The sequence below is a fragment of the Mustela putorius genome, unplaced genomic scaffold (assembly GCF_011764305.1).
Source record: "Mustela putorius furo isolate JIRA1106 unplaced genomic scaffold, ASM1176430v1.1 tig00000196_pilon_pilon_pilon, whole genome shotgun sequence".
Taxonomy (NCBI): Eukaryota; Metazoa; Chordata; class Mammalia; order Carnivora; family Mustelidae; genus Mustela; species Mustela putorius.
The window spans coordinates 7,469,088-7,483,500 of record NW_025421310.1 but is presented as its reverse complement, the minus strand read 5'-3'; the positions used below and the strand labels follow the sequence as shown (position 1 = coordinate 7,483,500).

The 14,413-nt window shown below is 42.9% G+C and overlaps 1 protein-coding gene and 1 pseudogene across 1 annotated transcript in view; both read left to right on the top strand.

The window, feature by feature from the left end:
- The window catches only part of LOC101671851 (zinc finger protein 493-like), a 226,534-nt gene that overhangs the window by 71,606 nt on the left and 140,515 nt on the right, over positions 1–14,413 (top strand). The gene's annotated exons all lie outside the window — the stretch shown is intronic.
- On the top strand, positions 6,191–7,082 carry LOC101673008 (annotated as a pseudogene).

Here is a 14,413-nt window from a genome sequence, read left to right as displayed (position 1 = left end):
AGGACTCTGGGATCATGACCTGAGCCAAAGGCAGACGCCCAACCACTGAGCCACCCAGGCGCCCCCAAAAAATACTTCTGAAGGGAAAGGAAGCATTAGATTTTCTCATTTCAGGGAGGTGCTCTGTTATCTGACAAAATTACTGAGTCTCAGTTTTGTAGAGTTCAGATTATAGCCTCCATAACATTGGAAAGCAAAAACCATTTCTGGTTTATGCATGTGGTATCTGTCTCCACTGTTCCCCGATTTCTGCACTAAACTCCAATATGTCAACCATGACCCGACACATTTCTCAGAGGAGGAAAAGCACAACTTGCAAAGGGCTAAACATAGAGTTCCTCAGAAATAGGGAGATTTCTGCAGGCCCTCGAAGCAATGGAAAAACTCTCAGATTATGGAGGCCCTCCTTGTGAATGTGATGGACCATGACTGGCACTGAAAGAGAATCCCTAGAGAATGAGAGACCAAGAATGTTGGATGGCATCTGCCCCTCCGTAAGGAAGAGAGAAATAACACCACACTACTAAACTAATTTCTATTCAGACAGCTAGCTACTCAAACCACAGTTTAAGGTCTATCATCTTCCTGTGCATTTGGACCTCCCCTCTGTCACCCGCCTCATTCATTCCCACCCACCTGGATGGAGGATACAGTATCCTTTCTCATCACATCCCTAGGTTCTCTCTTTGGTTCCAAAAAGGAGACCAAGTCTGGCTCTGACACAATGAGACCTATTTATTAGAAAAAAAAGGAAAGGTGTGGTGCCTGGGTGTCTCAGTTAGTTAAGCCACTGCCTTTGGCTCAGGTCAGGATCCTGGTGTCCTGCTTCTCCCTCTGACCCTCCCCATCCCCTTGTGCTTTCTCTCTTCCTTAAAGAAAGGAAAGGAAAGGAGTACTGCAGGAGATTCTAACTTTCCATTATGACTGTGCTCAGGAGAGAAGAGAGGACACTGCAAAATCAAGAACATGTTTTCCCAAATGCTGCTGAAAAAAAGCCCGTTTACAACCTGAAGGAGGGATTTCCAAAGTTCACATCCTGACCTCCACTTCCAAATATGAAATACAATCATAAAGAGTAGAAATTGAAGTAGAAGATGTGAGAAGTACCCATTTTATGCCCCTCAGTATTTAGAACTGACACTCATCTACAGAAGTGATGATGTTCCCTTGAGGAAGGGAAGGTAAATCTGAAAAGGACACATTATGACGTTGCTTCTCTACATGTACAAACCTGTATTTATTTCCCTTTCTGCCCGGATCTGAAATCCAGTGTTCAAAGAGGAATCTCCAAAGAGTCAGTCTTCACAGGAAGGAACAAAACCTTGAGTTGGGGGCACCTGGGTGGCTCGGTGGGTTAAGCCTCTGCCTTCGGCTCAGGTCATGATCTCAGGGTCCTGGGATTGAGTCCCGCATCAGGCTCTCTGCTTGGCAGGGAGCCTGCTTTCTCCTCTCTCTCTCTCTCTCTCTGCCTGCCTATCTGCCTACTTGTGATCTCTCTCTGTCAAATAAACAAATAAAATCTTAAAACAAAACAAAACAAAACAAAACAAAAAAACACCCTGAGTGGGGTTTGGGAAATCTGGAAGGAGTCTTCCTCACCCAAGAAGATGGAGTGTCTGTACTTCAACATCACATCCCTGTACAGTTGCCGCTGAGTGTGGGTCAGGCGTCCCCACTCCTCCTGAGAGAATTCTAAGGCCACATCCCTGAATGTGAGCTGTCCCTGCAATAAATGCCACAGTCACCAAGTGGCCATTGGCAGAGTTCATAATGTACCTAAGATGAAAGATGGATGGAGTTAGTTCCATTTATCTCACTATAGTTTACACAAACTCATTTAGGTAAAATGCAAAGCATGTAGAGAAGTGTTTTCTTGAGGCACTTGTGCCCCCTTGTGGCCAGCTCTATGGAAGATGACAAGGATCCACTTTGTAAATATCTACCCTAACCCCAAATAAAAAGAAATCATTCTCCCTTGCTCTGTAAATCTCTACTCAAATTGCAGGGTGTTTTTTTATGTGACAACCCCTACCGAGTACACTTTCTGTGACTCACCAATCAGCGAACTCATGTTAGTTCAATTATACCAGGACAACTAGTTCTGGCTTAGGTGAATTTTCTACTTTACACAGGAAGATAATTTTTAACACAGTAATATGCTCTAATGGATTCTCTAACCTTGAGGTAAGAGGATGGCATAAGATCCACAAAACCATTATTAACACTCTGTTTCTCCAAGATAACTTGTCAAATGAAGGCATCAACACAGGCATACACATTTTTTTTTTTTTTAACCACTGTGTTTACATCATACAGAAAATTGTGTCTGTTTCTTAGGTGGAATCTCTTAGTGGGTTAAACTTCAAAACCATGCATTGGAGTTGTTGTGAAAATGCACATTCTGTTCAGGAGTGGGATCAGAGTCTGTGTTTCTTTTCTTTTCTTTTTTCTTTTTTTAAAGATTTTATTTATTTATTTGAGAGAGAAAGTGAGAGAGTATGAGAAGGGAGAATGTCAGTGGGAGAACATGACTCCCCGTGGAGCCGTGAGCTCAATGTGGACTTGATACTGGGTTTCCAGGATAATGACATGACCCTAAGGCAGTCGTTCAACTGACTGAGCCATGCAGGTGCCTAGAGTCTACCTTTCTAACAAGGCAGTACCTTATGGGCAAAGGGATAAAGTTTTGAAGAAGAAAGGGGTAGAACTCTAAGGCAAGAAGTCTTGGAGGACTTGGAACAGGCAAAAAAGTGCTTTTAATTATTTTTTTAATCTTTTTTTGTTTGAGAGAGAGAAGACAAGAGATGACTTGAGGAAGACAGGGGTTACAGAGGGAGAGAGATAAGCAGACTCCCCCCCTGAGCAGGGAGCCCAATGCAAGGCTCCAGCCCAGGATCCTGGGACCATGACCCAAGCTGGAGGCAGATGCTTAACCGCCTGAGCCACCGAGGTGCTCCCTGAATATTTTTTGTTTTTTTTTTTTTAAGATTTTATGTATTTATTTGACAGAGAGAAATCACAAGTAGATGGAGAGGCAGGCAGAGAGAGAGAGGGAAGCAGGCTCCCCGCCGAGCAGAGAGCCCGATGCGGGACTTGATCCCAGGACCCTGAGATCATGACTCGAGCTGAAGGCAGCGGCTTAACCCACTGAGCCACCCAGGCGCCCCCCTGAATGGGTTTTATAGCCATTATAGATTTTACTGGAAGAGCAAGAAAGCCAACAACAATCCTTTCTCACCATTTCCTAGTTACCCTAGACCATCTAACAGTAATTCATAAATTAATAAATTAATGAATGAAAATCTCAGAACACAAACATTCTTCTTCTATTTTGGGGGGAATATTTTGTCAGACATCCAGTAACATGGAAGGGATCGGGTTTTCACCCAGGTTGTCTAACCTTTATAGAGTCTATCTAAAATGACATGCAGGTCAATATACAGAGAGGACCTTAAAGCAGTGTTCACAGCAGGTATCAAACCGGAGAAGAATGAGGGAAACAAAAAGGCGTCTAAATAAAATTGATCCACTTTTTGTTTGTTTGTTTGTTTGCTTGCTTGTTTGAGAGAGAATGAGAGAGACAGCACAAGAGGGGGCAGGGTCAGAGGAAGAAGTTGCCCCCAAAAGCAGGGAGTCCTATTGGGGACTCAGTTCTGGGACTCCAGGATCAGGGCCTAGGCTGAAGGCATTTATTTAACTGACCCATCCAGGCACCCAATTGATCTACCTATTTACTTTTCATGCACACATCCACACTTTGTAAAAACAGATTTTATTTATTTATTAGAGCAATAAAGGGAGCACAAGTAGGGGGAGTGGGAGAGGGAGAAGCAGTTTTCCTGCTGAGCAGGGAGCCAGATGTGGGGCTCAATCCCAGGACCCTGGGACCATGACCTGAGCTGAAGGCAGAGGCTTTAACTCACTGAGCCACCCAGGTGCCCCTTTCTTGGCCATTTTAATCCACAATTCTGCAACATGGTATTTCATTGAAAAGTTTTGTTTCAATGATCATTTGTGATCTATTAGATTTCAGGATTTTAAGACCCTCAAAGTTAATTATGGGGATACTTGGGTGGCTCAGTGGGTTGAGTCTCTGCTTTTGGCTCAGGTCATGATCTCAAGGTCCTGGGAAAGTGCCTCACATCTGGCTCTCTGCTCAGCAGGGATCCTGCTTCCTTCTCTCTCCCTGCCTCTCTGCCTACTTGAGATCTCTGTCTGTCAAATAAATAAATAAATCTTTAAAAAATGTTAATTATGTGATTTTTCTCTTTTTCTGAGAACACAAAGAGCTAAACACAAATGTATGTCCAGGGGTGCCTGGGTGGCTCATGGGTTAAGTCTCTGACTTCCACTCAAGTCATGATCTCAGGGTTGTGGGATCGAACCCCACATCAGGCTCTGCTCAGCAGGGAGCCTGCTTCTCCCTCTCTCTTTGCCTGCTTCTCTGCCTACTTGTGATATCTATCTCTCTCTCTCTGTCAAATAATTAAATCTTAAAAAAAAATAATAAAAAAGACTTGTTATTAAAAAAAAAAAAAAAAAAAGGAAGAAGAAGAAGTGTATGTCCATGACATTAGTGTGGAGAAAAGAAAAACCAATGGGACAGAGGGCTGACTGCCTAAGAACCTCCACCCCCAGAAGTCAAATATATCAACTACACAAAGGTGAGAGCTCTCCCTATTCAGTGCAAACAGGGATGTGAGACAGGAGCCACTGGTCAAGAAAGAATTCTCGAGATGTTTCTTGATGTGAAATGTTGGGGTTCAGGAGTGAATGATGAAATAGTTATTGAGATGTTTTTGGTGCAAAAAAGTGGTATTATTAAATATGGGGACAGGACCTATGGGTAGAAAGAGCTATACTGGGTTTGTGAGCAGTGACTGATGATGTATGCTCAGTGGCGCAGGGGTTGAGGGAACAACAGAAGTCTCTAATGAATTTGGAAGCAAGGTTTCCAGGACCTTGAAGGTGCTGTCATGATGAGGTCACATATGACTATCTTGTAAAACCTTAGTCATGGACCCTTCAGATATCTATCAGTGGACTCTATGCTTAGGGGATGACTGCCAACATATATTTAGGGGTAGAGATAAAGTTTTCAAAGGGATTATCCTGTGTTAAAGAGGACTTACAGGATCCTAGACGTATGGCTATTGTCAAGCTAAGGTTACTTTTTGCCTCCAACAAAACAACATTGCCACCATTGTGAACTCCTTGAGGAATGTCACACTGTGCCTGTCTCAAGAGTTTAGCAATGGGCTGCAAGTAAAAGGAAATTTAATTTTATCTGCACTTCTTTGATTTTTTTCTTTTCCTCAGAGAATACAAGAAAGGTGCATCTGGGTGGCTCAGTTAACTGTCTGCCTTCAGGTCAAATTGTGATCCCAGGGTTCTAGGATTGAGCCCCAGTTCTGACTCTGTGGTCACCCTCCACCACTGCCCATTTGCTATCTTTATCAAATAATAAATGTCACCATATTAAAGTTATTTTTAAAGTTATGTTATTATTATTGACAGAGGGAGAGACAGCAAGAGAGGGAACACAAGCAGGGGGAGAGGGAGAGGCAGAAGCACACTCCCTGCTATGCAGAGAGCCAGATGCAGGGCTCCATCCCAGGACTGTGGGATCCTGACCTGAGCCAAAGGCAGATGCTTAACCCGTGGAGCCACCAAGGCGTCCCAACAAATATAATCTTTAAAAAGGAAAACAAACAATCAAACAAAAGAAACAGCTTGTGCCTGTCCCCAATACTGCCATGGCCAGTGCCAATGGCCTTCCTCCTCTGCCTGCCCAACCCCCGCCCTGGGCTGGGACCAGAATGGGGGCAGGCTGCTCTGGTTGCGGGCAGCTTTGTGCTGCTGGAGGCAGGTAAGGCTGCCTCTTGCTTAGAGGAGCTCCTGGCCCAAGGCTGAGGAGGGAGCTCCCGAGGGCACCATCAGACCTCCTCTCAATGGCACCCCAGCCGGCTACATTTTGTGCAGTGAGCTGGGTGGGAGACCCTGGCCTGGACCCCATTCCCGACCCTGGGCCCTTAGCAAGGCTGGTGCACAGAGTCAGGGTGGGAGTGGGGGGCTCGCAACAACTAGCAGGGGCATGGCAAGGTGGACATCTTTGCCCCAGTGCCCTGGAGGGGTAGATGCCTGGCAGGTATTGGGCGCTGGCCTGGGGCCTGGGTCAAGGAGAAGGGGGATGCAGGTAGGACTGACAGTCAGTCCACGGGGGCGGTGGGTCTAGGGCCAGTGGGTCTAGGGCCAGCCTGCGAACCTGCCTGGGTAGGAACGGAGGTGCCCAGGAGGAAGGAGTGGATTTGGTCTCCCCGCAGTCTGGCTTACACATAAAGAATGCAGTCATCTGGCGGCTTGTGGTCCCTGGCCTTGCCTCAAAGGTTGAACTTGGGCAAAGATCAGACCCCTTTTTAGAAAGGTGTTTCTGAACACCACTGACAACACGTTTCTCACAGTATTTCCATGCAACCAGTGGCGACAGTGCTATGACAGATGCTTCTCTTCTAGGCACAGCTGCACACTACATGGGAGGAAGCCACTATGTGATTCAGTCTCATGATGACACGGAGCACAGCGTGAATGATCATGAAGACACAAATGGTTCAAAACACAGTATCAGAGAACGCGGTATCTATCTTCCAACTGCAAATGTAGCAAGGATAATGAAAAATGTCATACCTCAAATGGGAAAGGTTGTAAAATGCCAAGGACTGTGTTCAAGAATGAGTAGTGAGCTCATCAACTTTGTAACATCTGAAGCAAATTGAAGATGCCATCAAGAGAAACGGAGGACAATCAAGGGAGAAGAAATTCTCTTTGCCATGCTGACCTCAGGTTGTGACGGTTCTGTTGAACTTCTAAAATTATCCTCTCAGAAATTCAGAGAGGCTATGAAAGGAGAGAAAGGAGTTGGTGGAAGACTCAGAGCTACAGATGGACTAAGTGAAGAACTTACAGAGGGTCAACAACAAAATGTTACGTTTATACAATGTCATATTTCTGGTGTTCAACAAATTCAGTTTTCAGGGTCTGAAGAAATGGTGGCATGGGGTGGAGAGAAGCTTAAGTCTGTATGATTCTGGAAACAGACATTATGTGGAAGTGACTGGGGAAAGAGGGCTTTTTGTACATTAAATAGCTGTAATATACCTTCCTAATGCTTGACTGAGGGCTTAATTCTGACTTGAGATGCTTTTTCATGAATGATTTAAGAAAAATCTGGATTTTAAAGGTATTAAAATATTGTTTCACATGAGTTTGTTGCTCTGTAGGACTCCTATATACATTATACATTGCAGTTTATTACGGTCAGAGATTTGTAGAAAGTTTCTTATTTTTATTGAAGCATGCCACTTTTGTAATTCAAGTCAACAGCTGGGTTAATTCATGGTATTTGCCGTTTTTATAAAATATAAGGGTAGAGTTAAAAGAAAGAAAGAAAGACTCCAAGCAAAAGAAACTCAGAAGAACGAAGTTTCCATCTTAAATGTGATGGTTTCTGCATATCACTCAGTACACCTAAGGTCTGTACAAATGTAAGACGGGGAATATGAACACTATAGGGGAGGAATTTGGCAAAGAGCAACAGGCCAGTAAAAGCAGTTAACATTAGGTGTATGCCAACAACTTGATCTCAGTGCCCAAGGAACACCAAAGGACACGGTATCACTCGTGTTTTCTTGTGGTCTGAGAACACTAATTTAGAATAGAAATCTAATTATGAAAATACAGTGGATATAAATGAAGTTAAATCACCTATAGTTTCTGTTGAGGCTGCTTTTAGGTGAGCAGACTTGATCAAAGGAATGGAGAAAGGGCCCCAGCACCCCTATGGCTGAATGCAGACAGGCCCATCAGGGGACCCACCTCAAAGTAACCATGGGCCCTGAGCAACCACCGGGCTACTGAAGATGGGGTACAGTGACCAGAAAAGGGAAAACTGGATAAGCTCCCAGAACCCTCACCTTCCTCCTTCAAACACAGCCCCCACCACTGTCTCCGTATAGACAGCCTCTCCTCTGCTGTCCTGCCTGCTGCTCTCTTGCAATCTATTCAATAAACTTCTAATACCTTTGTTCTGCCTCAGGTGAATTCTTCTCAGTGCCCACTTGACTGGCTTCCACCCAATCATGGACCCACATTTGGGGTCCCCATCTGACTCTCAGAGATACCACATTTAGACACCACAGTTTCCATGTGCTGTAATACCTACTGTATTGTTTTAAATGTCTATTTTTATTTAAAGATTTATATTTTAGAAGGAGAAGGGAAGAACCAGAAGTAGAGGGAGAGAATCTCAAAGAGACTCCCCACTGAGCAGGGAACCAGAAGCGGGTCTCATTCTAGGATCTGGAGATCATGACCTGAACTGCAATCAACAGTCCAGTGCGTAACTGACTGAGCCACCCAGGCAAACCTCTAGTGTATTCTACATAGAACATCTTTTTCACATTCTTTTTAATACTTTCTTTATTTATTGGTCAGAGAGAGAGAGAGCCCACATAAGCAGGCAGAGTGGCAGGCAGAGGCGGAGAGAAAAGCAGACTCCCTGCTGAGCAAGGAGCCCGAAGGGGGACTCGATCCCAGGACCTTGGGATCTTGATCTGAGCTGAAGGCAGTGACTTAACTGACTGATCCACCCAGGCTTCCCATATTTTTCACATTCTAAAGGGGAAGAATCAACAATCCCCTCCCCCCACTTCTTTAATCTGACAAACTTCCACGTTATTCTGGATCTTATATCCATCATTTTACTTGTGCATTTTCTTACTCCTGGGCTACACAGACCTGGTAAAGCATACAGACAGGCCCTAAATGAGAAATGTTTCCCTTCCCTGATAAACCAGGACCAGACCTCATCAGCAACAGGAATCTTAGACGCCACACACCTTCCCCTCTGGATATGACACCAAGGGAATATTTTCAATACTTGCAGGACTATAATTCAAAGTGACAACTGCTGATGGCCTACTGCAGCCAGGTTGGAAAGAAGGCAGAGAAGGGTGGTAGGGGAGGTAGGGGTTATCTGGGATATAGGGCAGTAGTGTTCTAAAGACCGAGCCTATGGTGTCACTTCAGAAAATTCTCTCCCTTTGCCACTCCCCTCCCCCAACACCACCAGTAACAAGTGTACTCTCTCTCTCGTAAGAATTTTTTTTTTTAAAGATTTTATTTATTTATTTGACAGAGAGAGAGAAAGCGAGAGATGTTACACAAGCAGAGGGAGTGGGAGAGGAAGAAGCAGTCTTCCCGCAGAGCAGGGAGCCCATTGCAAGGCTTGATCCCAGGACCCTGCGATCATGACCTGAGCTGAAGGCAGACAATTAACAACTGAGCCTCCCAGGTACCCCATCTCATACGAATTTTTAAAAAACAATTGTTCTATGTTAAGAGTACAAAATAAATCCTAGAATTAAGTTGTCATAAACCAAAAAGAAAAAAAAACATTAAAAAGTTACTGTACAAGGACTGTGTATATCAAAAAGTTAGCATTAAGAACACTAGGGGCAACTGGGTGGCTCAGTGGGTTAAAGCCTCTGCCTTTGGCTCAGGTCATGATCCCAGGGCCCTAGGATCGAGTCCCACATGGAGCTCTCTGTGGGGAGCCTACTGGCTCCCCTCTCTCTCTGGCTGCCTCTCTGCCTACTTGTGATCTCTGTCTGACAAATAAATAAATAAATAAAATCTTAAAAAAAAAAAAAAAAAACCACACGGAAGGAAAAAGTGAACTAACTCTTGATTACGGTGCTTTCAGTTTGCAGTGGGAGAAACAAGGCACCTGATTGGGCAGACCTCTCTTGGTAAATAACATGGCAAGTGACGACACCAGGGAAATGTATTGTTACTTGGCTTGAGTTTCACCATAAACTCAATTTGGTGAGGACTAAGCATCTTCTGGTTATAATAGGTCACACAATCTGAGAGGCTTTGCAGTTCTCCTTCGGTGTTTGGGTAGCAGCAGTTGTTTTTTGGCTAGCAATGGGAACAGGTGTTTCTGATTTATCTCCCAACTTGCAGCCAATAGATTTCCTGTTTAAAAAAAAAAAAAATCACTAGGAATTCAGTTATGAATCTACTAAAAGAAAGGTACTTTTCTTTTCTGTTACTGCATAGCCACAACACACTTTAGAGTCAGGAGAAGCACAAATTGCAAGTCTGGGGCAGAGATAAAACTGTCTTTTGAAATTTCAAATTCTTTTTTTAAAGATTTTATTCATTTATTTGACAGAGAGATCACAAGTAGACAGAGAGGCAGGCAGGGTTGGGGAGGGAAAGCGGGCTCCCCACTGAGCAGAGAGCCTGATGCGGGGCTCAATCCCAGGACCCTGAGATCATGAATTGAGCCAAAGGCAGAGGCCCAACCCACTGAGCCACCCAGGCACCCCTAAAATTTTAAATCCTTCACAATGTAGCCCATTGAAATGATGCATTCTTGCAGTAAGATTCTGAATGAATCCAAACACAAAATGACATTAGTTCCTCTCAGTAGACAGTGGCAGAGTCAGCTTCAGCATCCAGCAGCCATCCCACAGGGATTCCCATTCAGGACACCAATAATTTAGGTGTTCCATCAGGGGAAGTGTAGAAGAATCAGCCTATTAAATACTAAGCACTTTGAATTTAGGCAGACTAACTACAGAGAAAACCATGACATGAAATATAGTAAGATCACTCTAATTAGCATATTCATACAGAGCTAAAATATATAATGGCATAAAAATTAAGAACAGTCCCCAAAACTTTCTGAATTTGGGAAAAATGAGGAAGGGAGAACAATACGTATTTGTATTTGTGTGCAAAGGTATATTTTGGGCAACAGCTACAAGTCAGGCAATATAAAACAAAAAATTTCTTAAATGTGCAAAATACAAAATACGTTTAAGATTCTTCCTTATATTTTGCTTCATTAACATATTGAAGTAATATTTGATTTAGGTGTACAACAGTGATTATACAATTCCATATAACATTCTATGCCTATCACAGGGGCAGTCCTTAATCTCCACCATTTACTTAATGCATCCACTAACCCACGTTCACTCTGGCAACCATCAGGTTGTTTTCTCAAGTTAAGAATCTGTTTCTTGGTGTGTCTGGGCAGTTCAGTCATTGAGCATCTGTCTTCAGCTCAGGTCCTGATCCTAGGGTTCCAGCATCAAGCCTCAAATCCTACACCCTGGTCAGCAGAGAGCCTACTTCTCCCTCTCCCACTCCCACTCCTTTTGTTGCCTCTCTCACTGTCTCTATGTAAAAACAATAAAATCATTTTTAAAAAATTTATTTCATGCATTGCCTCTCCCTTTCTCTTTTCTTTCCGATTGCTCACTTGTTTTGTTTTCTGAATTCCAAACATGACTGAAATGATACAATACTTGCCTTTCTCCGAATTATTTCACTTGGAAGAATACACTCTAGCTCTATCCATCTTGTGGCAATTGGCAAGATTTCATCCCTTTTAGGGTTATAAATATGCCTTTTGATTTCTATCTTCTTTATTCATTGAGGGGTCAATGAACACTTGGGCTGGACTGTTTCACGCAGATATACTCACTGCCTCTCACTGTTGAACTGCTTCACCAACAAATCCATGCGATGCAAAGACCCAAAATACAGATCTACACTCATTATGGTGCTGAGAAAAGGGAGGAAAGTCCCGCACAGCAGTGAAGCAGCTTCCCTGAAGATCACCCAACCACACTGGATCTGACCTTGACTGGGGTGATCTCCCTGGGAAACAAGGGCTTGGGAGCAACCACAGCATGTGTCTTGCAGATCCTGCCTATTTCACTGTTCAGAAGGCTTCTTCAATCTATTCTACCCTGTGACATCTTAAAGCTGCCCACATGATTGCATCAACCAATACCCTCCTCCATCCCTAGGAGGGTAAAGTAGTGTAATCACTGACATCCAGCAGCATTAGTCCTCAGGAAGACACAGGAGATCAATCAAATCATCAGGATGAAGCAGGACTTCCCTACTCCTGAGAAACCCACATTAGCCAATTCTTTCCCCCATTACATGTGTTCATCAGATGACACCAGCAAGAGCTCCTTGTGCTGTTGCAGTGACTAAAGGGAGTCACCTCCAGGTCCCTTCCCACATGGGAAAGAGTTCCTCACATTTCATTTTAATAGGTCTTGCCATTCTCTTGAAGGATGGTGCCTTCCTCAAATTTTACTTAGATTCACATCCCACATCCCCGTGCTAAATGTCTTAATACCCACCAGCTTTCCATCTGTCTAATCTCAATGAAGCATCTTCTGAAGACACTCTCTCCTAGCACAGGCAAAAAAGAATGGCTGTTGTGCCTACATAGCTGGAAAGAAAAATTTGGGCAGATCCAACTGGAGATCTGGAGATAACTAGGTCATAAACAAGTAGAAGTTATTTTTCTACATCTAGGGAGTCCCTTGGGAAATTCGGGACACTTCTACTCTACATGCTAATTCTTCATCTTGAATATTTTCTGTCTCTTCCCTGGAATACCACATCACGCCTATTGGGATAGATTTCTCTTTCTTATGGGGTATCTATAACACACATAGCATGGTCATATGTGCATGTGTACCTCATAGACACATCGAAATACCACTCTGTGTAGGACATGGGGCACATGCTTTCATTTGGGTCCATGGTGCAGTGCTAGAGAGTCCCAAGTCTAAATCCAGAATATGCCATTCCATCTGAAACAGATTTAGGGAGGCTCTGGAGGAGGGGAAGTCTTCTCTAAGGGACATGGGAGGGAAAGCATTGGGAGAAAGAGTGATGGTGGCTCACAAGAATGGAGTGCAGATGTCATATAAGATGGTCCACTAACTTGACACCCTGCAGTGTGGTGACTGGGGAATGCACTCTTGAGAATGGTTCCTGTCAGTGCAAGGACCTTCAAAAATGTTGGCTACACAAAATTGATGCCAAGTAGCAGTAACACAGATTTGTGAGGTAAAACACCCATGGTTACATACCTCGGTAATACACCCATGGTTAATATCATTGTATTCACAAAGAGGAGAAAATCACAGCATAGACTAGGGGAAAAATAATCAGTTATCCCTTAAACCTTCAGACAGCTTAAACCTTCAGAGAAAATGGATTCCTAGGCATATTGTTTTACTCCAGTATCATATAGGTGATTGATTCGATTAGATCCCTACAATCTTCAATGAGAAAAATGAACACTAGATGTAGGATAACACATCATTCATGACACATCCATATCCAGATGTTAAAACACACTAGATTTTATTAATGAAAATACATCAAGTTCACACAAACACTAAGTTATGCATTTCAAATCCACTCTATTGTCACCATTCAAAATACAGAACACACGTGCAAAAGCATTCAAGTGTTTTCAGAAGGATATGGAGTACCTGTTTCCAAAAATTTCAGGACTGAGGTACATTCCTCAGAAATGTGTATGTTCAATGGTATGGCATTTTGAAGAAGAGTTAGCTACCCTCCTGCAGTCATCTGTCAGGGTTTCCTCATTTAACCATATCAAGTCATACTCTCTAACGATTGTACTCAGGAAGATACATTGGTAGTTTACTGACCGGCTACCTCTTTTTCCTTAAAGAATCATCAGGAAAACCTCTTATTTCTAATATTGAAGAAGTTATTTAGTTTCAATGAATGCAGGAGTGTGTGCTCCGAACACCTCTTCCATTACATCATTGTTATAACTGTAAGCACCATCTCCACTGAGATATACTTCATATGCTTTATATCATATGGTCATCTTCCATGGAAAATTAGGTATGCATGAGTCCCACTTAATGGAGCAGGACATCTAATTTGATGTAGCAACAATCAACCATGTGGTCTTACACACCCACAAGGAAAGGAATAATTTTCTGGAGTGATTTCAGAGGAAATACATTAATACTGTTAGTCACAAATCTCAAATAGGATTAATGTAAAATACTTAAAAATACTGTCCTTATATATATGAAAAAGTCAATATGCTAAATCTGTTGAAACAGAATACCACATACATTTTCTAAGTGTTTAAGTTTGATTTTTCCTTACAATCACTATTTCATAGGGAGTAATGTTTGAATAGAATGAATAATGTATTCCATTGGCTTGATTTCTGTAAAATTCATTGGCATCAGATGTTCAATTCAATAGTTTTCTAAACACTGCTAATTTTCTACTGACTTTCCTTAATGCACTCCCTGGTGTGTGCTCCAATGTATACTAAAATGAAAATCTTTCCACATTCACGATGTTCCAAGGGTTTGAATCTCCTATGCATTTTGAGATACTGAGTAAGCACAGAATTCCAGTTACAGGCTTGGCCACATTCTTTACATTTCACACTTTCACTCCTGTATGAAAATAACAATGTTAAGAAAATTGGGAGTCCCACTGAGAGGTCAGACACATTCTTAATATTTGTACA